The sequence below is a fragment of the Lissotriton helveticus genome, chromosome 1_2 (assembly GCF_964261635.1).
Source record: "Lissotriton helveticus chromosome 1_2, aLisHel1.1, whole genome shotgun sequence".
Lineage (NCBI taxonomy): Eukaryota > Metazoa > Chordata > Amphibia > Caudata > Salamandridae > Lissotriton > Lissotriton helveticus.
In genome coordinates, this window is record NC_136058.1 from 257458237 (window position 1) to 257480005 (window position 21769).

Sequence of the window (21769 nt, forward strand, 5' to 3'; positions counted from 1 at the left end):
CCTGAAGCCCAGAAAAGATTTGACACAGCCCCATACTTGGCCACCAAACCCCAGATTGGCGAGGTTTTGCAGTAGGATTGAATGGGAAATAGTATTGAATGCCAAGATACTTGCACAATGGCATTAGGTAATATAAAATCACAAATCCTATTAATGACTGAGTCAATCACCTCAATTGCCAGCACCACAAGAAAAGGGGGTGGGGATCAGAAGGAGAATTACAGTTTCAAATTGCTGTTTCCAGCTTCTCAAGAGAGCTGGATCTAAACTGAGAGAAGTCACTATTCTTAAAAACCGGCCTCTCATCCAAAAGCTTTTCCTCCAGAATGTGCTGGCTCCTCTGAATTTGGATGATTTTATCCTCAGAGAAATCGGGAAGCCCATTTCAAAGTTCCTGGGAAGATAATCCTGTTACAAGCCTTAGATGTCAAAAAAGACTTGGAGATCTGAAAGATTTCACTGGAGCTTTTGGAAGCTGTATGATTTTAAACTCAAAGTCAGACACCTGGGTTGATTTAATAGCAGCATGATAGGACCTGAAGGCTTCTTTATACCTAGCCGTAATAGCAGGTGAGTACTTGCACCATTCTCTCTCTCCAGTTTCTTAAAGACCATCCTTTCTGAGATGATGGAGGAAGAAAACCAAGGGATGAAATCACCACGATTGTGCTCCTTCTTCAACTCTCATTGGGACTGGCCTCAGATGCAGCTTGAAGCCAGTTACTGTCTGAGTCAATAGCCCAGTGAGAGAATTAATAGACTTGCCAAGAACCTCAGTAAGCTCTATGCTCTTATTTCATTATATGCGCACAAAACTTCCTGCCACCGGCCGGCCCGTTGGATGTTATATTCAAGCCTCCACTCAAGCAGGGATGAGAAAATGGCAAGACCAGACCAAGATCAGGAGATTAGAAAAAATAAAATCAATAGTGTGTCTGGCTGGATGAGTGAGGGTGGGCACAGCCTAAGTCTAATTGAAAGAGGCCAGCTGATTTGCTAGGACAAACACCAATCGATCTGTTGGGCTATATATCTGTAACTCGATTAGCCATAGTTTGTAGAATTTGTGGAATTGAGTTTGAAAAGAATGGGAGAGTGAAATAGCCAGTACACTGGTAGTAGTGAGTTAATCATTATAGGCCCACCTTTAGCAAGTAGTAGATTCAGTATGGAGACTGTTGAGTGAGTAGGTGCATTGCATATTTATATGAGATTTTTGTTTTAGTTTGGAAGACAGTAGAGGCACAGTTGTGCATTTTAGATCACCCCAATGTAATTTGAAGTCTTATGGGAAGAGGTGATTGTCTGACAAGAGTGCACGTTTTGCGAGGAGAGGTCTTCTATATCTATTCTGGAGGGGGTACAGGTGGCTAATCCGTGGAAATAATCTTTGCTAATATGTGGTGTTAGTGTGCCTTCTTTGGCTGGACACACTCTGATTTCAGGATGATGGTGAAGATTAGGTAAACCAGCAAGTTCATGTTATGTCAATGAAAGAGAATACAGTGCCTCATTGTGGCATCTGAGTTAATATCTGGCATATGTTGGTATTTGTGGTTTGGAGGGAGGGCTCCAAGCTGAAATGAGGACATCTTTCAGTGGTGGATGGATGAGAAAAGATCAAACTTTTGGGATTAATGGAGGTTGGATTGATATGGGAGGATGTAAATGTATGTGTAATCATGTCTTTGAGAGGATTCCAAATCAAGTTCAGTCCATTTATGAGGTTTAACTCAATATATGAAGGGGCATATTTATGAGTTCTGGCGCATCTCTGCAAATCAGCAGGGATGCGCCAGAACTGATGCGTCACGCAATTCCCTCCTTGCGGCACCCCAGATGCGCTGCATTTACAATGCAGTGCACCATGGTGCCTGGAAGGGCAGATGCGTGACGCATCTTGTGGTGTACGGGCGGCGCATTGCTGGAGTAGCGTCGCAAGTGCGACGCAACTCCCGCAATGTACAGAGGCCACCCATACGTAACGTGGTGCGTCACTCCTTACGCCTGCTTCAAGCAGGCGTAAGGATTTGACACAGCAGCGTCGTAAAACTGACTCAGTGAAATCTTGTAGATTTCACTGTGTCAGTTTTACGGGGCTTTCCTACGAGGGAACGCCCACCCTGCGACAGAACGCCCACATGAAACCTGACGCAGGTTTCATGTGGCGCAGGGCTTTACAACGTGACGCATCTGCCTAGATGCGTCACGTTGTAAATAGGTCACAGGGATGCGCTACTTTTCCGCGCCGTTGCGTCACGCAACGGCGGCGTAAACGTGGCGGAACCCCAACATAAATCTGCCCCGAAATGTTTTCGATTCTGAGGAATCTTAGTGATACTCGTGCTAGTGTTAATACTGTGGTTTGGTTGGTGATTTGAAGTGCTTTGTTGATCTGTCAGTGCAGGTGTGTGCTTAGGTATGCACGCAGGGTAGCACAGGCTGAGCTTGGAAATTAGCTTAAGTGGATCCTCCTTTGGTGTGTCTGTAAGAATTAAAGTGCATGTTAGAGAGAGTTAGTTGCCAGTGTGGAAACATTGGGGTGAGAGTATGGGAGGTGAACACTTTCGTCCTGTGATCTTTTTCTTGATGTTTGTGGACATCTGGAAGTGTGAACTAAATAGTTGTTATCTAAGACTGGAATCATGACTTTGCCGTTGTTGAATATGGAGATCAACATTTCAGCATTACAAACATTCAAAACAGACATGGTGGGTTTGCCTTCCATAAGGTATTTTGGAGGTTTTCAAGATTTGCATTCTATGCAAGAAAACTTTAGACCATGTTGCAGTGTAAAGAAGAGTAGAATATCAACTTTTTATGCATGGTAGTAGTCCAATATCAGTGTCTCCAATTGTTCTTGATGCCATTGTTAATGAGATTAAGGAAGCATCTCATTTTTAAAAGAGTCCCTTCTTTTTTAGGATGTCTGAGTTTGGCATGTTTACTAGACTTACTGCAGGTTGCTCTGGTGGTCTGTTGTTTGTTATTGCATACAATGTTTAGCAGTCTCTGAGATTAAACCTTCATTGACCCAATACATGTGGGAAAGTTAATGTGTTTGGATCAAAAAGGCATTATTTTTCTTTTGTTATAATTGTAAACGCTTGTAATGGTAGTAGGGATGATTTTCTATTTAGGTATTGTGTTTCCCAAATTTCTTAGGTAGGGATTTCAAGGGAGACATGAAATTAGTTTCTTCTTACATTATTGTTATTACTGTTTAAATACATTCTTGTCAGGTAGCGTAAATTTACCAGACTCTTGTCATACATAGTAACCATGGCCTGTCAACATGATTGAAGTCTTTCCTTACACACCTTGCTGTTTGGAAGCCTTCCCTTACCTTTTATTTAGGCTAAGAGATGTGGGCTAGGCAGGGTAGCAGTAATCTATTTTGCTTATTGAAGAGTCAAGCAATGATGGGTTGGAAGCATTGGGATAGTGTTCTTTCTATTTCTATTGGGTAAGGCAAGACGGTTATTATTGTGTAAGCTCCCGAACGACATTTTCACGACCCGCGTAACAGAGGTTGTGGGACATGGGAGCAGCGCATCAGCCAAGCTGGGCCAAGTACTGGACAGAACTATCCCCTTGGTGAGTACCCAGAGCATCACCCAACCTCATTGTTTGAACTCAGCTGCCAGTTGCAAATCCATGTCTATTGTTCGTGTACTCAGCGATGCACTTCCATGCCACAGCTTTGAGGCACCAGCATTAATTCTCCAGCTTCATCAGGACTTCTGGTGGATCAGATGATGGTTGGAGTTGTGGTGCTGTGAGGGATGCCTCCAGCTCCCCTGTGCCTCTTTGGTGGCAGATCTCAAGTTAATGGTCCTTGTCCATCCAATCAAAGTGCCCAGAAAGGAGCCATTTGCAGCACTTGGTTGCCAGGAAAAACACCGACACTCCAGGTAAGGACTTCAGACACAAGATAATCAGTGCAAAGTATCTATTGGGATCAAGCAAAAATTGAGTGCAGGGATATATTAAAGATTGCTATTCTAGGCAAGATCGACTCATCAGTGAACCTCTATCTTTTTGACCATCCTGATATAAACCAAAATTCTTGGGTGTAGCGACACCAAACATGCATTAGTATCCACAGAGATGCTTGACCTCAAATGACACGTAATATATGCCTCATAAAAGCATTCATCTCACCAATAACTGCTGTCCTTTGATATGTTGGAGGAGAAAGCCACAGATCAGCACAGCCAAAATCATTTATTTCATGATTTTGCTATTCCCTAGAAATGTACTAGTCCACCCCTGACCTCCTTGTTTTTGATTGGCTGATAAGGATGCTTTCGGAAAAACGGTGGGGTTTTTGGCTTGTGCATGGGATTTCCCAAAAGATGCTTATTTTCTTCTGCCTCCCTAGCACATCAGCATGCAGAAGATGTGCCCAGATATGTTTGACCTTTCTGTCTTCAAAGGATGGAATCATAATAAACCTGCACAAGGTTTTGCAACTAATGTTCTGTGTGTTCTGTGTGATGCATTCCAAATATTCCATTAATCTGTCTAAGCCTCAAAATATATGTTTGTGCTGCACCCCTGCTGCATCAGATGCACTACATGGACTAGCCAATTCATGGGATAAATACATCAACCATCCCACTACATTGAAGTCAATATACAGCCAACCACTACATTGGTAGACATTTGATTGTTACGGTAAATGTACATTTATTTTACATGTAATAACTCCAACCCTGTCATGTTGTGATATCTGCCGATAACTAAGTGATGTACTGAGCATGGCAGGGGGTGTGAGACATGGAGTGTATTATGTGTTGCACACCATAACTGACACATTTCAGATCTTTTCACTTTTATGTTTGCTGAACCACAAATAACCTCTACATGTTTTCCCAGTGAATATAATGGGATTTTATAATGTACCACATTTACCTGCATTATACACATTTTGCTAAGTGTACTCCCTCTGGCCAAGCCTTGTGCCCGCAACCCCCTTTGGCTAGGCAGAGCTGAGGATAGCTGTGGTGCCTGCCTGGCCTTAAACATGGCTTAATTTTAAGCAGATTCATCAAACAGCACCAAAGGTGTCAGTGAATGACACTTTTATTGCACCCCATCCCCCCTCAGCCAACTTTTAAGTGGATTCATCAAGTGGTTCCAAAGTTATTAGCAATCAAACACTTCTTTGACTTCCTCTTTAACCCCTTGGCCGCGGGGGTAATTTCCCCACTGTGCCCAGCGCCCCGGTGCTCATGACTCGTCATGCAGCACAGTGGCGCTGTGCTCTTGACGAGCTGAGCTCGTCACCCCCACGCCTGTTTCTTTAGAATGCTCAGCACAGCAGGGGAACTATCCCAGCTTGTGAGCGCCGTGCGGGTCATGACGAGCTGAGCTCGTCATGAGCACAGCGCAACCGTTGCTGAGCTCGTCGTAAGCATGGCAGGGGTTAAATCTGCCCTCCCTCCTTAGTGGGCCTACATGAAATTGTGAAAACCTACAGTTTGCTAAACATGCTAAATCTCTGCCAAATTTCAGCCAGAGCTTCCGAACTGTGCTAAACATGTTAGTTAAAAGAATGTACCCCACCACCTTTATCTTTACTCCACATCATTGCATTGTATTGTATCTATATCAGCATTTATTTAGCGCTTACTTTGCTTTTGTGCAGCACTGAAGCGCTGGCCTACAATGGTAGCATGCTACAACAGGTTAGGATTATGGGTGGAAGTGTGTTGTTTTTGTTGCTGTGCTATGTGAGAAGTGTTTCCATCTCATGCATAATGACAACTGAGGTATGGTTATCATGTCATGGGATGCAGTGCTTAGCAGTGTGATGGATGAAGAAGGGCATTGGATGTACACAGAACCTGAAATACCTGCACTGGGTGAAATTTGTTAATATGTGATGCAGATTTATATAACAGCACCAACGTTATAAGCAAATGGACATTTTATTCCCCCCTCTTAACTTTGACACACATGATGGATTGATGCAAAACCTGACATGATAATAGAAAATGAATCCATCCAATCGTGTGCCAAATTGTGTGCCGATTCATCACACAGTGCAAAATGTACTAGGAAATTAACACCTTGTAGTTCCCCCTTTTTCAATGCCGCTCTTTGATGGATCTACATGAATTTTAAAATACAAGAGTTATCTCATAGCACTGTCTGCCAAATTTCATGCATATTCATCCAACGTTGCAAATGTTATAAGCAACTCAACAAATGACTTTTCAACTGACAATAAATATACAAGCGTTAACCATTTCATCCCTATCTGGCACCTTTTAAAGTGCTAATGTCCCAAAAACTACAGAACAATTTTCATCAAAACATGAAGAGCACGTCTTTGATGCCAAATTGTGTGTAAATCCGTTCAACAGTTTTGCTGTAGCTTCAAGCAAAATGACCAACTAAGATGGGAAAACACATCTCACTTGACCTTGCCCTCTTTAACTTTTTCCCCTGCATGAAAGTGCACAAAAAAAGCCTGCCAGACCATAACTAAATATACTAAACGAGTGCCAATTTTGACATATGTTCATCCACATAGCACAGGTATAGGCATATCAACAAGCATTGGTAATGCATCGGTTTCATCTATGTAATGAATAAAAATCAATCATTGTTCAGTAGAGGAACGAGCACCCTGACAAACAACACGGTAGTGTTTAGGCTGTGGAGCATCAGCCAGAGCTCCTGACTCGCGAGCTGGGGATCCTGGTTTGAGCCTTGACGGTGCCCCGCAACATCCTGTGATTCCATGCAAATCACTTAAGGCCGATTATGATGAGTGACAGAAAGCCTCCGACTTCAGGTCAAAGGCTTTCCGACACTCATCATCGGTTTCACTTCTGACCGTCTAATTACAAGCTAGGCAGTCGGAATTGAAACTGGCTGGTCATTCCGGCTGGATTCGGACATGCTCAAGGAGCCTGTCAGCCAGTTGGAGACCAGCCCGTAAACCCAATGGACGGCGCATCTGTCGTTGGGATTACGATGCTCGGTTTCCAACAGGCTTTCCAGGCAGTGCTTTCTGACATGGAAAGCTTGTCAGAAACCGAGCTTAGGGGTGCTGGGCCCCCTTTTCCTTGCAGCCTCCGGTTGGGTGCCGTTGATCTCTGCACCGTGTGGTAGGCACCTTGAGATGCCTGTCATGCAGTGCACGGATGAACACAGCCTCCCATTTTTCTATGGGAGCTTGTGCTACGTCTGGTTTATGGCTGTAGCTCCGGGTGATAAACTGTTATATAAATATATAGCAAGAATAAAAGTTAAAACTTTATGAAAATAAAGTTCCACCAAAGCAGATGTTAACAGTATTTTGGCAGTCGGAAACTGATAAGAGAAGCAGACAAGTAATATGCATTGGTAAATGCAGGAAAATATGCTTCAGGCAATTGAAATGGAGAAAAGGTAAGTGGCATGCACAGTAACTAATGAGAAGCGAGGAAAGAGAGGAGGCGGGATATAAGTCCCTTTAAGTTCATACTAACAACAAAAGATTTCTCAAGCACAGCGCAAGCGCTGTGCAGGTGAAATCTAAAAATTTCTTTCCTGCAGAAGGTGGATTGTGAGGCTGAACAACAAATTCAGGTAAAACAACACAGTTAAAGTGAATGTAATGGTATGGTTAAGAAGCAAAACCTATAAAATCACTGAAATTTGCCATTCATGGATATCTCTTCAATCCCTGTCTCACAAACTGCCATGTAAAACTACATTTTAATGTAGTTTTTAAAAATAATAAATAAAAATATCACATTAAGAATAATTTACAGCATATTTGATATGTTTCCATATGGGACAATGTAACAAGGCAACCAGTGATCACGGATAGAGTCCTGAGTGATGGCATCATGAGGAGCAGAATCAATGACAGACAGTCTATGCATTATCTTTTAGCAAACTAAGCCCCCAAAGAAACAGGGAAAAAATCTGTAATACATATTTATACTGACTTAATTAGTTACTAACAGTCTGCATTTTAAAATAGCACTTGCTTGTGGGAATGGAATGCTTGAATGTATTTAGTCAGTAGGTGAGGCCAGATCAGATGATGTGGTTTTTAATGAAGTGGGGGGTTTGGTCAGGGAATGCCATGAAATAAATCGTTTTCCTCTTTATTCTTTGATTTACCTTGGATTTCCTTGCTTTTTAAAAATCTTTTGGATTTACTGAATGGTTTATGCTGTTCCCCTGTTTTTTTAAAAATATATTATATTCCTCTCTTTTTATTCTTCAGTATTCGGTGGATTGCATTTATAAGTTATCCATACTAATATAATAAAGAGAGAGCCCAAACCAATCACAACACCCAATATAGCGTTGGAAAGGGCAGTTGCAGCAGAAGGACATAGGCTATGCAGACGCCCACCATATACATTTAAAAGGTAGAAGATCCGTGCCAGCAAAGTAGTCCCTTGTGGGTGTGTCTGCGTTGTGCTGTGGGCATGTGCTGGGGGCGTGACAAACGCTGGGGGCGTGTGGTAAGTTCCGCCCTTCGGGCTGGACTGTTCCCATGAGGCACAGGGTCAAGGCTGATTTGCATATGGCCATGTCTGAACTGGGTGGTGTGGAGTGCAAAAAAACAATGGATTTAGGCCCGGATCTCTGTACTGGGGTGAATGTTTGACATTGTTCTGCATTTTGTCCATCAACTGTTGTTTTTGCATTTGTCACCCCGAGTGGGATGGGTATGCTTAGACGTGAGTAACATCCTCTCCACACCACTGGAGTCAAGTTATTCTGGTTGAAGATGGCTGATATCCAGAAACTGGTCCTAGGATGCTTGATTCTGGTCCAGGAAAGACATGGCTTGGCAGTTTGGGCTGGACTGTTCCCATGAGGCACAGGGTCAAGGCAGATTTGCATATGGTCATGTCTTAACTGGGGTGGTGTAGAAGTGCAAGAAAATGAAGGATTTAGGCCCAGATCTCTGTACTGGGGTGAATGTATGACATTGTTCTGCATTCTGTCCATCAACTGTTGTTTTTGTCTTGTGCCTTTCATGCCATATCTCATATTGTGGGCGTGGACTGTGGGCATGTGCAGGGCGCGGGATTACGGGAAAATAAAAGCGAGCCTTGTGCCAAATACATTCCAGCTCCGGTTGTCCATCCTGCTCCTTTTAAATACCCCTGCACCCCATAATCATAACCCACCCTTACTCCTTAAAATACCCCAACACCCTTAAACTCTAACCCATCTTAACCCTATAAATATACCCTGTACCCCAAAACCCAAACCCATCCCTAAACCCTAAAAAAACCCATGTACCCCAAAACCCAAACCTAGCCCTGAATCCTATAAATACCCCTGTACCTCAAAACCCAAACCTACCCCTGAGCCCTAAAAATACCCCTGTACCCCAAAACCTAAACCTAGCCCTAAACCCTAAAAATACCCTTGTACCCCAAAACCCAAACCTACCCCTGAACCCTAAAATACCCCTGTTCCCCAAAACCCAAACCTACCCCATAACCCTTAATATACCCCTGTACCCCAAAACCCAAACCTACGCCTGAACCCTAAAAATACCCCAGTACCCCAAAACCCCAACCTAGCCCTGAACCATAAAAATAACCTTGTACCCCAAAACCCAAACCTACCCCTGAACCCTAAAATACCCCTGTACCCCAAAACCCAAAACTAGCCCTGAACCCTAAAAATACCCCTGTACCCCAAAACCCAAACCTAGCCCTGAACCCTTAAAATACCCCTGTACCCCAAAACCCAAACCTACCCCTGAACCCTAAAAATACCGCTATACCCCAAAACCTAAACCTAGCCCTGAACCCTAAAAATACCCCTGTACCACAAAACCCATACCTATCCCTAAACCCTAAAACGACCCCTGTACCCCATAACCCAAAACTATATCTGAACCCTTAAAATACCCAAACACCCCCAAAACATATACCTCAGTACCCCAAAACATATACCCCTATACCCATACTTACCTTATCCAAACATTAAAAAAAACATGCTTTTACCATTCATGCATTTACAACGAATGTAATGCCATGCGGAATAATGGCATTGCGGAGTCATGGCACTTGAAAGTATGCGGAGTGATGGTATGCGGAAAGAAAGTTGCGGAATAATGGGTGTTTACCCTCCCCCGGTAAGTACATTGGTGGCACGGCAGCCCACATCTCTAGCAACATACTCATATTTTTTCACCACCGATTTGAAAAATGCACAGGTCTCTCTCATTGATGGCCAGCACCGACATACACTTTTAGACACACCACCCGCCACAAGTTCTAGAATTGCGAACTTTAGAGCTGGGGAGCTACGTTTGAATCTCGGCATCAGCTCAACATCCTGTGATTCCAGGCAAATCACTTTGTCTCCCCATGCCTACCACAAATGAATGTGTTCTTCTGTAATGTAAATTGTGCTCATGCCATGTTGTCGAGTTCGCGCTATATAATATTGCAAGAAAAAATAAAGTAGGGAAACTCGAGTTCACACACTACTTAACGCGCACTCTTAAGTGCATCAGCAGTGCACTGTGAATCAGAGTCTTTCACAGGCCTGTCACAGATATGAAATGCTATCAAAACGAAATCCTACAAAACAATATACTACTGGCCGGCAGCAATTCATACCCGGACAACGTCGGGACGGGCTGCTAGTAGTATTATATAAGCATATTTTACAGTTTTTTTTTAAGGGATTGTTTTTGATTTTTGAACAATTTTAGGCTATTTCATCTTTATTCTGTGCTTTTAGAGCATTGTTTGTGAGTTAAGGAATGGCGATAGGTGTTTTGTTTGGTTCGATTGTTATACTTGTTAGTTTTAGTCACATAGTTAATGTTTGTTTTGTTAATCACCTGCTTTTCTTTGTAAATCAAATGTTTGTTAATGGTGCTGTAAATATTTACTCCTGTGAAGTCAAACCCAGCATTTCTAGATTGCCTGTCCCTGAAATAGTACCAAATTGACTTATTTTTGTTTTTTTAATTGACGTTGATTTACAAACATTTTTTAGACAGTTTCTGATGTACATTATCCGAAATTACCTGGACTTGCCTCATTTGTCAGAAACTCTATTCTTTTTTTCAAATTCCCAGCAAATTGTACAATTATGGGTGTTTTTTATGGCCCATCAAAAAAGGAATTGTGCCATGCTTCTTTGGCAATACTGTTCTATTCCCCTTCTCTAGCTCAGTGGCCTTTCATATCTCAATCTGATAAAACGGCTAATCCATGGGTTCTCATAATAATTTTAAACTCCAACCAAATTGTTCCTCATTTTCTGTGAAAGATTCACTTTGCGTCAATTGAGTATAGTGTTTTTTTTGTTTTGGGTGGGGTGTGGTCGTCAGTGCAGTTAGTTTTTTTTAAATTCTTATAACTCTCAGTAATATACTCTACACTGGGGTGAAAAGTATACTTTGTACTCTAACAGTTTCTTATTGTAGGTATCATTGGTAGCTCAAAATCATTTATACTTTTTGTTGTACGATGTTTTATTTTATAGAGTAGTGGAATTTTAGTGTTGTGTAATTTAGCGTGCATAGTGAATATTTGAATTAAGGTAAGTGAACAAGATTTAAAAGCAGCGTCCATCATTTGACGAGTGCCTTTGTGGAGGGTTGTGAGATCTATAGTGGTAGAACAAATTAGAATGTATGTTGGGTCTTCTCCATTGTCTTATAACTAGCATTTGTAACAACTCAGGAATGCTAATATTGGAATCCATACTAATATTATAAAGAGAGAGCCCAAACCTTTGAGGCGGGTAAGCTCAGGAACTACAGCGCCAATCGGAACACCCAATACAGCATTTCAAAATACAGTATCAGCAGAAGGACATAAGCTATACAGCAGCCCACCATATACATTATAAGGGGAAAAGAACGTTAGGGGCAAAGTAGTCTGTTGTGTGCGTGTGCGTTGTGCTGTGGGAGTGTGCATAGAGCGATGGGCGCGGCATTCGTCAAAACCCAACCCTGCTGAATTATACCGCTTGCGAGGAGCGTTCTGAGTAGACCGTTGTGGGAGTGTGCGTTGTGCTGGGGGCGTGTGCATAGAGCAATGGGTGCGGCATTCGTCAAAACCAAGCTGGGCGCGGCATTTGTCAAAACCAAGCTGGATTGCACCGCATGTGAGAAGCGTTCTGGCTGGGACTAGCGTTCCAATACGAGTGGGCGGTGCATTTGGCATTGTTGTGGGCGCTGGCCGTTGATGCCATGTGGGGCATCTAAGTGGCACTACAGCGGACAAACACGTTTGTGGCTGACACAGTTCGCATGTTGCAGTGGCGTCAGGTACAGCGGACAAACACGTTCGTGGCTGGAGCCGACAAAGACGATCCCAAATTTGCTCGGGTGCTGAGGCGATTAAGCGTAGCAGCGGGGCTACAATGCAGTCACTGTGGCGCTTCCTCACACTGGCTGGACAAGTGGAGGCACATGTTCGGCTGCAATGGACAACTAGCGTTACCGTGTATGCACTGCTCAACTACACAGGTAAACAAGCATTTACAATGCAACGGTCTCGCCTTTGCCAAAGTTAGAGCTATTGGCATTGTAAATGACAAACTTTTTATTTATGTGTTGGTTTTAAAAACAGATAAATAAATGGAAATGTCATTTACAATGCCAATAGCTTAATCTCTCTCGTTGGAGCGCTTTACATGAGCACCGTATTTACATTACACATTCGGGCACGAGGAGATTAATTGATTTGCCCAGAATCACAGGATGTGGACGCGACCTTGAGGCTCGAAACCTGGTTTCCAGCACCAGCGTCAGGCGTTTATGCCGACGGACCACATCCTCTCAGATTCTTGCTGTTAACGCCCGGCAGTTGCACGCTGAAAGTCAGCAGCCTCGCCTCTGCTTTTAATGTGCAAATCTGAACACACGTGGTGTTGCCTGCACAGTTAATAACTGTAACATATTCCTGATTTCAATATGTAAACAGGTTAAATAATCACGAAAAAGAGACCGTGCCTATACATCAGAACATAAAATACGTCCGCCGTAAGCTACCGGTAACCTAACACTACATTATACAAGCATTGGAAATGCAATAGGTCTCGCATTAGAAAAGTTGGAGATATTGGTCTTGTAAATCTAATAATTTTTTAAGTTATGTTTATGTTTTTATAATAGCAAATGTATTAATTTTGTTATTGTAAATGCCAATATTTATAGAATTTGCAAATGGGACACCAATAGCATTATTTAACATTTTTTTGTGTCATTTGTAATAAAGCTTTAAACATTGAGAGAACATATTAGAACAAGTGATGCTGTGGTGGTGCTGAGTGATGCTGTGGTTGCGCTGAGTGATGCTGTGGATGCGCCGAGTGATGCTGTGGATGTGCTGAGTGATGCTGTGGATGTGCTGAGTGATGCTGTGGATGCGCTGAGTGATGCTATGGATGCGCTGAGTGATGCTGTGGTTGCGCTGAGTGATGATGTGGTTGCGCTGAGTGATGCTGTGGTTGCGCTGAGTGATGCTGTGGTGGTGCTGAGTGATGCTGTGGTGGTGCTGAGTGATGCTGTGGTGGTGCTGAGTGATGCTGTGGTGGTGCTGATTGGTGCTGTGGTCGTGCGGAATGATGCTGTGGTGGTGCAGAGTGGTGCTGTGGTGGTGCTGAGTGATAATGTGGTGGTGCTGAGTGATAATGTGGTGGTGCTGAGTGATAATGTGGTGGTGCTGAGTGGTGGTGCTGAGTGGTGTGGTGGTGCTGAGTGGTGCCGTGGTGGTGCTGAGTGGTGCTGTGGTGGTGCTGGGTGGTGCTGAGTGGTGCTGTGGTGGTGCTGAATGATAATGGGGCGGTGCCGAGTGATAATGTGGTGGTGCATGGTGGTGCGTGGTGGTGCTGTGGTGGTGCTGGGTGGTGCTGTGGTGGTGCTGAGTGGTGCTGTCGTGGTGCTGAATGATAATGGGGCGGTGCTGAGTGATAATGTGGTGGTGCAGAGTGGTGCTGCTGAGTGTTGTGGTGGTGCTGAGTGGTGCTGTGGTGGTGCTGGGTGATGCTGTGGTGGTGCTGGGTGGTGCTGAGTGGTGCTGGGTGGTGCTGAGTGGTGCTGTGGTGGTGCTGAATGATAATGTGGCAGTGCAGAGTGATAATGTGGTGGTGCTGAGTGATAATGTGGTGGTGCTGAGTGATAATGTGGTGGTGCGTGGTGGTGCTGGGTGGTGCTGTGGTGGTGCTGAGTGGTGCTGTGGTGGTGCTGAATGATAATGGGGTGGTGCTGAGTGATAATGTGGTGGTGCTGAGTGGTGCTGTGGTGGTGCAGAGTGGTGCTGTGGTGGTGCCGAGTGATAATGTGGTGGTGCTGAGTGATACTGGGGTAGCGCTGAGTGATGATGTGGTGATGCAGAGGGCAGAAAGGCACAAAAAACGAGTCTTAACAGAGGGCAGAAGGTCAGATAAACAAGGGAAAAACGAGTCTAACAGAGGGCAGAAAGGCACAAAAACCGAGCCTAACAGAGGGCACAAAGGCACAAAAAACGAGTCTAACAGAGGGCAGAAAGGCACAAAAACGAGTCTAACAGAGGGCAGAATGGCAGAAAAACAAGGGAAAAAACAGACTTGAATGTAAAAAATAAAAGTACACTGGGAGGGGGGAGGCACACTTAAAGCCCTGGTACTAATGAAACTGTCTCCCCACCTGTCATTCGGTTGTTATATAGTTTTATAGTATGTTACTAAATCTCAAAACAAGTTATTTGCAGCTGCGCTTAATCTGGCCACAAACGGAGAAAAACAATGCATTAAATTCGGGAATCAAAATCAGTTCTATAGGGAAACGGCCACCACAAGCTATCCACTAACACTGAATTGCTAAAGGCAAAACTGGCATTCCAAAATAAGTTATGCTCCACATACTAGAACAAGCGAACGTAACTTCTGTTTACGCAAGCAAATTAGCATTTTTTTTTTTTTTAAAACAATGCAGTTTCGGAGTTAAAAATACTTGCACCTAGGCCGATTTTGTGCACAACAGACAAACACGGAATACTAATACTTGGTGAGAACCTTTGGATTCTGCCTGCACTGCGATACAAACTGGGAGGCCAGGTAAATGGCAGAACGTCACATCAGCGGAGGATCTGGGTTAATAAGGCAGCAGGTTGGCTTTTCCCATCAAAACTTCCAAAGCGTCCTTGTTCGCTCAAGTGTGAAGGTCTTTTTTAAAAAACGAGTGAAGGCTGAGGGACGCTGGAACTCAACATCGGTAAATCGCACCAAGAAAATACAGTCAAAAGAAATAAATGTGCGATTGCTGTCGTTTTTCGAAAGAAGCGGGACAAACAAGCCATGCATGTGTGACAGTCGGAAAAGGATCGGCATGGTCGCACATTAGCACAATAAACTGCGTCCTGGTGGTAGTAAATCCATGACCTGCTCTGCTTTTCAAGGATAGACGAACTGGCAAATGGGGTAAAGGGGAGGCTCAGAAGCAAGATCGTGTGTCAGGCGCACAGAGGGGATTTACCGGCAAGGCTTTCGACGCATGCTATATGAAGCAGTATGAATGGCACAGGGATCTTTTGCCAAACTGTACAAGAAGGGGTTGCAATCAGTGCATGGACCGTGCTTTGCCAGTAAAGCTTTGCCCAGTCCGTGGAGGTGCTAAATAGCAGCGCTCCAGCACACAATCACACTCTCCAGCAGTGTCTGCGGTCCAAATCTAATTTAATGGCTGGTCGCATTGTGCAGGCTGCCTGCAGCTGCAGACCCCCGCTGGCTACCAAACTGCTGCTTGCTGCATGGGCAGCTGGCTGGATCCACCTATGCTGCTGGTGATTGGGCCAATGAAAACATGAGTGAAGACTCCCTCGAAACTGCCTTGGTGTCAGTGAAATGTCCGCGGTGTCGGGTAAAACTTAGTAGCCAGCCCCCAAGCCTGCTGCAAGTACTGCACGCTGCCAGCTAAGCTTTGCGAAGTTTGTAGGTGCTAAATAGCAGAGCTCCGGCAGACAGCTGAGGCGCTATCAATGTGTGACAATGCATTTCAGTGTGGTGATGTGGACTACCACACTGAACTGCATTCATTTAACCCATTGATGATACTAAGAGTACGGCCAGAGGGCGCCCTCTGCTCAACAGGAGCACTGGGCTGCCGTTTACTCGACTAAGCACTAACAATAAACAAGGGTGATTAAATCAGAGCTGGATTCACCTGCTGCTCGAAATGCCTGAGACACGCAGCTGCGGAGGGAGCGTCCTACGCTGGCTGGAGCTTTCAGCGGGACGGCTCTGCTGCGGCGGGCTCTCTCCTCATTTCAGGTAACAAGCATTGGCGGGCGCACAAGCATTGGCGGCCGCGAAATGAAATAAATACAAGCAGAAACAAGCGAAGCATAACGACGTGAGCATGCACCTCAGCTGTACGGGAGCAAGTCACGCTGTGCGCGTTTCCATGTGCCGTGAGCGTGCACATCGGACGTCTAGGGAGCTTGTCGGGCTGTTGCCGAGCCTGAGCCGCTAACCCTGCACACCTGAGGAGGAAAGACCGGCCTCGAGAGCAGAACTCCTGAGTCAGCCCGGTGAGTAGGGGGGGACGTGTAAATACTGTGTTTTTAGTGCATCAGGCTAGCGAGACAGGAGATGGGCACTTCGAGTGTGTGGATGCGCGTGTGTGACTGTGTGTGTGTGCGCGTGAGCAGGTGGGGGGGGGTGTGAGGGTGTGTGTATGCAGTGTGTGTGCCTGCGTGTGTGTATGCAGTGTGTGTGTGCCTGCGTGTGTGTATGCAGTGTGTGTGTGCCTGCGTGTGTGTATGCAGTGTGTGTGTGTGTGTGCGCGCAACTGAGGACTGAGAGAGGCATGGCTGACTGAGATCGGAGATGTGCACGGCTCCGGGGGCTGGGCTGGGCGTGCGCGCCCACGCTGGGAAATCAACGCTCGTGCACCTGTCTGTAGCTGCTCGTGCACCTGTGTATGTCGCTTCACAGGCAACTCGGCTGCAATAGGTCTACGAGACCTAAAAAGAACTTTCAAGACTTTCATTTTCATCCCCGGACAACATTGGGGCGGGCAGCTAGTAAACTCATATTTGTGATATTGCTTTCTTTGGCATGAAGGGAGACATAAGTGTTGTATCGTGCTTAATATATGAACCTCATGCCACGAGTAGAATGTTCTACTCCTCAGGTTTAAAATGGAACAGTTGCTGTTGGGGACAGTGTTGCAGCAGAGAGTACATGCTGGCAGTGTTGAGACAGTGCAGTATTCTTGTTAAATTAAACCTACATTGAAAACCACCTCACCTGTGTCTGTAGTTCATTGCTACAGATATTTTTTCCTAAATGAAAATTTAAAAACACAACCAAATAAAATGACTTAATATAACATTACACCTTTTCCCAAGATAACACAAACATAAATCCGCCCATAAGAACCCAAACAAACGCACTGAATAAAAGCATGAATACCTTCATGTTCCAGATCTAACACGTTTTATACAAATGCAATATACAAAAGCAAGAAGTAACTCATGTCAGGAACCTTGCAGGTTTGCAGGTTTGGCTTCTCTACGTGAACTTCTTTGTAGAGGAGAAACAATCCTCTCTAAAGACGAATTAGCCAAACATGATCTAATACCAGCTTGATCACTTTTGTTGTTCCCCACTCTCACCACTCTTGAGAGATTGCACCAATGACCACCTACTACTTTGACAGCATTCCTGAAAATATTCTCAATATTTAATTTGTAATGTATCTCCAAACTTGCTTTTCCCTTTATGCACATGCACCCCATATATAATTTGCACCACACCTCTCACTTGTAGTGCCACCATTTTCACTCCTTTTTTCTTATAATTTTAGATTTTTGGTATTCTCCCTGACCAACAACATTTGTTTTTCAACATTGAAATCACACTTCAACCATTAAGATATCCACGCCAGACGGAAAATGGTATTTGCTTTTCTGCCCCTCAACAATTCAAAAGTGAAACTTTGGTAGTTGAGTGGGGCATAATTCTTTAGAACCACAACATACTCCTCACCAATTTAACAAGGTCATGGTTATCACTTTTTACCCATTTGATATATTCTCCAACAACACGGTTCATCCACTCAATCGGGCCATTGGTTTAGGGATCATAAAGGGAGCGTCTGAGATGTTTAACTCCACATGATTCAAGGAAAGTTTGAAATTCTTTGCTAATGAATTGTTTACCATTGTCCGAAATGAGAGTATCCGGAAACCCTTTCTTTAAAAAAAAACCTCTCTATGAAACTCTTTTGCAGAATTTGCACCAGGCTCTCAGACAATTGTAAGCTCTGGCCACTTGTAACAGTAGTCCATCAGGACTAGAATAAAATGTATACCACCAGGAAGAGGATCAAAAGGACACATGACATCAATCCCTAGCTTTATCCATTGTCTAGATGGAACTTTAACTAGTGTCGGAGGATGGATAGCAACTTTCATTTCTTATCTACACATGCACCACAACCATCCATCACTTCTTCAAAGTCCATATTCATCCTAGGCCACCAGAAAGAATTTATATTTGCCATTTGGTGAGAGTCGAGGCTAAATTATCCTCTTGGGCATTGTTGAGTGTACCACATCTTAGCTTATGTGGAGGAACTAATTTGTAAGATCAAAGGGCCTTACTAAGATGGTGGTGGGACTGCCACTGATATGATGGCGGTCACACGAAAGTGTGACCACCATCACAACATCTCTTCTTCTGTGGAAAATTCTTTACTGACCTTAAAAAAAGGCTGAAGCATGGGAGGTAGAACTGTTTCATTTGGCCAACCATGTTTGACAAGTACTTGTTTAAACACCTGATCTTCCTTGAAAGCAACTCTCTGTTCATCTTCTGAACACACACCTAGCTTGGGTACTTCAATGGATGCAGACAATCTTCCAAATCTTCATCCATGAGTTCAGACAGAACTAGTTAATTCTCATAATTGTTTCTGAATGGAAACTGGGAAAGAAAAACTGATAATCTTACTACAAGAAATGTGTACATCAAACTGGAACTGTAAGAGTTTAGAAGACAGCCTCAAAATTCTAAGTGTACAACATTTACCTCCACCACTAACTGAGATAGATACAAGAGTTCTGTAGTCTGTCCGTTAACAAAACCGTTTCCCCAGATATAGCAAAATAATTATACGATTGCCCACCAACACGGAGGCGACTCTTTTTCAATTACAGACTATTGAAACTCAGCATCATGTAAAAAACTCATGAGGTGACTGCTAGAGTATTCTCCATCTGCCCCTTCTTTGCTAGCTTCAACAGTGATGCAACATGGCAACAAGGAATCAAAGGGCTTGAGAGCCATGCTATTTTCTAACTGAACCTTTAATCTGAGTAAAAGCTTACGAGCATGCTATATCCCAAACAAACTTGGAACCTTTCTTGAGCAGATTACTGATGGGTATTACCTTGGATGCATACTCAGGAACGAACCGTGAGGAAAACTCACACAGTCCTAGAAATACCTTGACACCACAATTATCCACAAGAGGAATACTTTCTATAATGGGCTTAATCAACCCTGGCAAAGGATTGATACCATCTTTAGAAATCTAATGTCGCAAATATTCTACCTCACAACATTAGAATAGACATTTCTCTCTTTTGAGTGCAACACCATGATTCCTGAAAATGGCAAGCACTTTTTCCAAAATTGTGTAGTGTGCGATAATGTCTTTAGCAAAAATCTACACATCCTCTTGGAAGACTAAAACAACTTGGACAGCTTTTCAACATGTTATACATGATTCTTTAAAAAACTGATGCTGTCAAAGCAAATCCAAACGGCATTCAGCAATGCTAAACTGTGCCTATAAGAGAGACAGATGCTGTGAAATGTCTTGATTCTGTATACAAAACTACTTGATGATATGTGGAAGCATGGCATAGCTTTGAAAAAAAAACTTGCTCCTGCACATGGTATAGATTTGTAAAAAAACTTGCTCCTGCAGTATGGGTGATCACGTCATTTATTTTGGGTAATTGCTGTGAGTCAACCCAGATTTCTTTGTTGAGTGACCTCAAATCGACACACACTCATAATTGTCCTCTAAGCTTGAGTGCCACAACTAAGAGGGACGATGATGACTCAACCGGTTCAATCATCCCCTGTTCACATATCATTTTGAACTCTGCCTCAATATCATCTGTGACACTGAACAGTGCTCCCTGTATCCTGTGCATGAGAGAAACCGCTCCTTCCTCTGCAAATATTTCAGGAAATTTGCAGCTCCACTCATCTGCAACATTATCACATTCTGCAACAAGACCTGTTCCTTGTGACCAGATCTAACAACCATCCCAACTAAGCCTTGTTCAAACCACCCTTAGATGTTTAGGCCCCTTTTCAGCAACATAAATGTTTTCTGCAATCTTTCTGCCTTTAAATTTATGTATGTTTTCTACGTACCCTAACAAGCTCAATCTTGTGCCCTCCATAAGACATAGGAGTTTATTTCCATCTGATCACTCACCTATCACCTCATGGGTCCAAGAATAACTTCTGGGTGATCATGGTGACCTTTGCACCTGAACCAACCAACAGTTTAAAATGTAATCACTCACATGAATATCCATAATGTCAACACATGACACAGGATCACCAGAAATAGGACCAACCAACTTATGGGTGGGATTGTTATCAGAAAATGAGTCATCATCACCCACACTGAGTACCAAATCATTCGACCCTTCAGGTCAGACCCTGAGTCGTCTTAACTATCAGACTCTGTCAAACACACAACAGATCCGACACACTGACTCAACAGGTCAGTTTGCTGCTTTAGGATGCGCCATCCCTCAGGCGGCCTCTTCGTGTTTTTTTATTGTTTAATTATAGGGGAGGGGGGCCGTGTGGCCCCCCCTTCACGGGCCAGTTCTGGCCCAGGGGACCCCAATGCCCCTATAGTTCCGTATGGTCCCCCAGGGTCACACCGGCTCCCCGCCTCCTGCTGACATTCAGCTCCCCTTGCTCAAAAGCAATACTGCTTTGCTTCATTGAAGCGAGAGCATGTTTTCAATGAAGCAAAGCAGAGTTTGCTATGACAGGGCGGGAGCCCTGCCATAGCAAACAGCAATGACCCAAGGGTGGGCATTGCAGGAGCCGGCCCTGGGTGTGGTGGTGGTCCACGGGGCCGGGGGTCCCTAATAGACTCCCAAATTTGAATATTTAGTGCCCCGGCGAGGTGGTGGTACCCGGAGAGGTATGGGGGGCTTGAGCTCCCCACACTAATTATTAATTATAGCCCCGGGGAGGTGGCGGTCCCTGGGGCCTGGGGAGTCCGTGAGGCCCCCCACCCTAAATTAATGACAGCCCTGGGGAGGTGGTGGTCCCCAGGGATGTGGGGGCCCCCACACCATAAATAGTATTGCCCCTGGGACTTGGCCCGCCAGGGGATTTTTAACAAACGAAGTGTGGGAGACCGCACTTCATTTTAAAAAAATATAATTTCATCCGGATTTGTGCACCCAGCACGAATCTGGCCAAAATTATTTTCTAAAAATGCTTTCTTTGGCCCTGGGGTCCGTGTGGGACCCCCTGAGCAGGCCCAGGGGGTCAGGGTGTTTCTCCCCTGCCCCCTATTCTTGTTTTTCAACTTTTTTACCACTCTTTTCTTGTAACTTGGCTACAGAGTCACAAAATGGCTGCCAACACTTCCTGTTTTAGAGTGTTAGCAGCAAATCAGAGTGAAGCTCATGCCTGGGAGAAGTCGCTACTCCTCCTCGGTGCTCAGATATTTATATTTTTTAATTTTTAAATTGCTCAGCAACTACTGAACGGATTTACACCATTT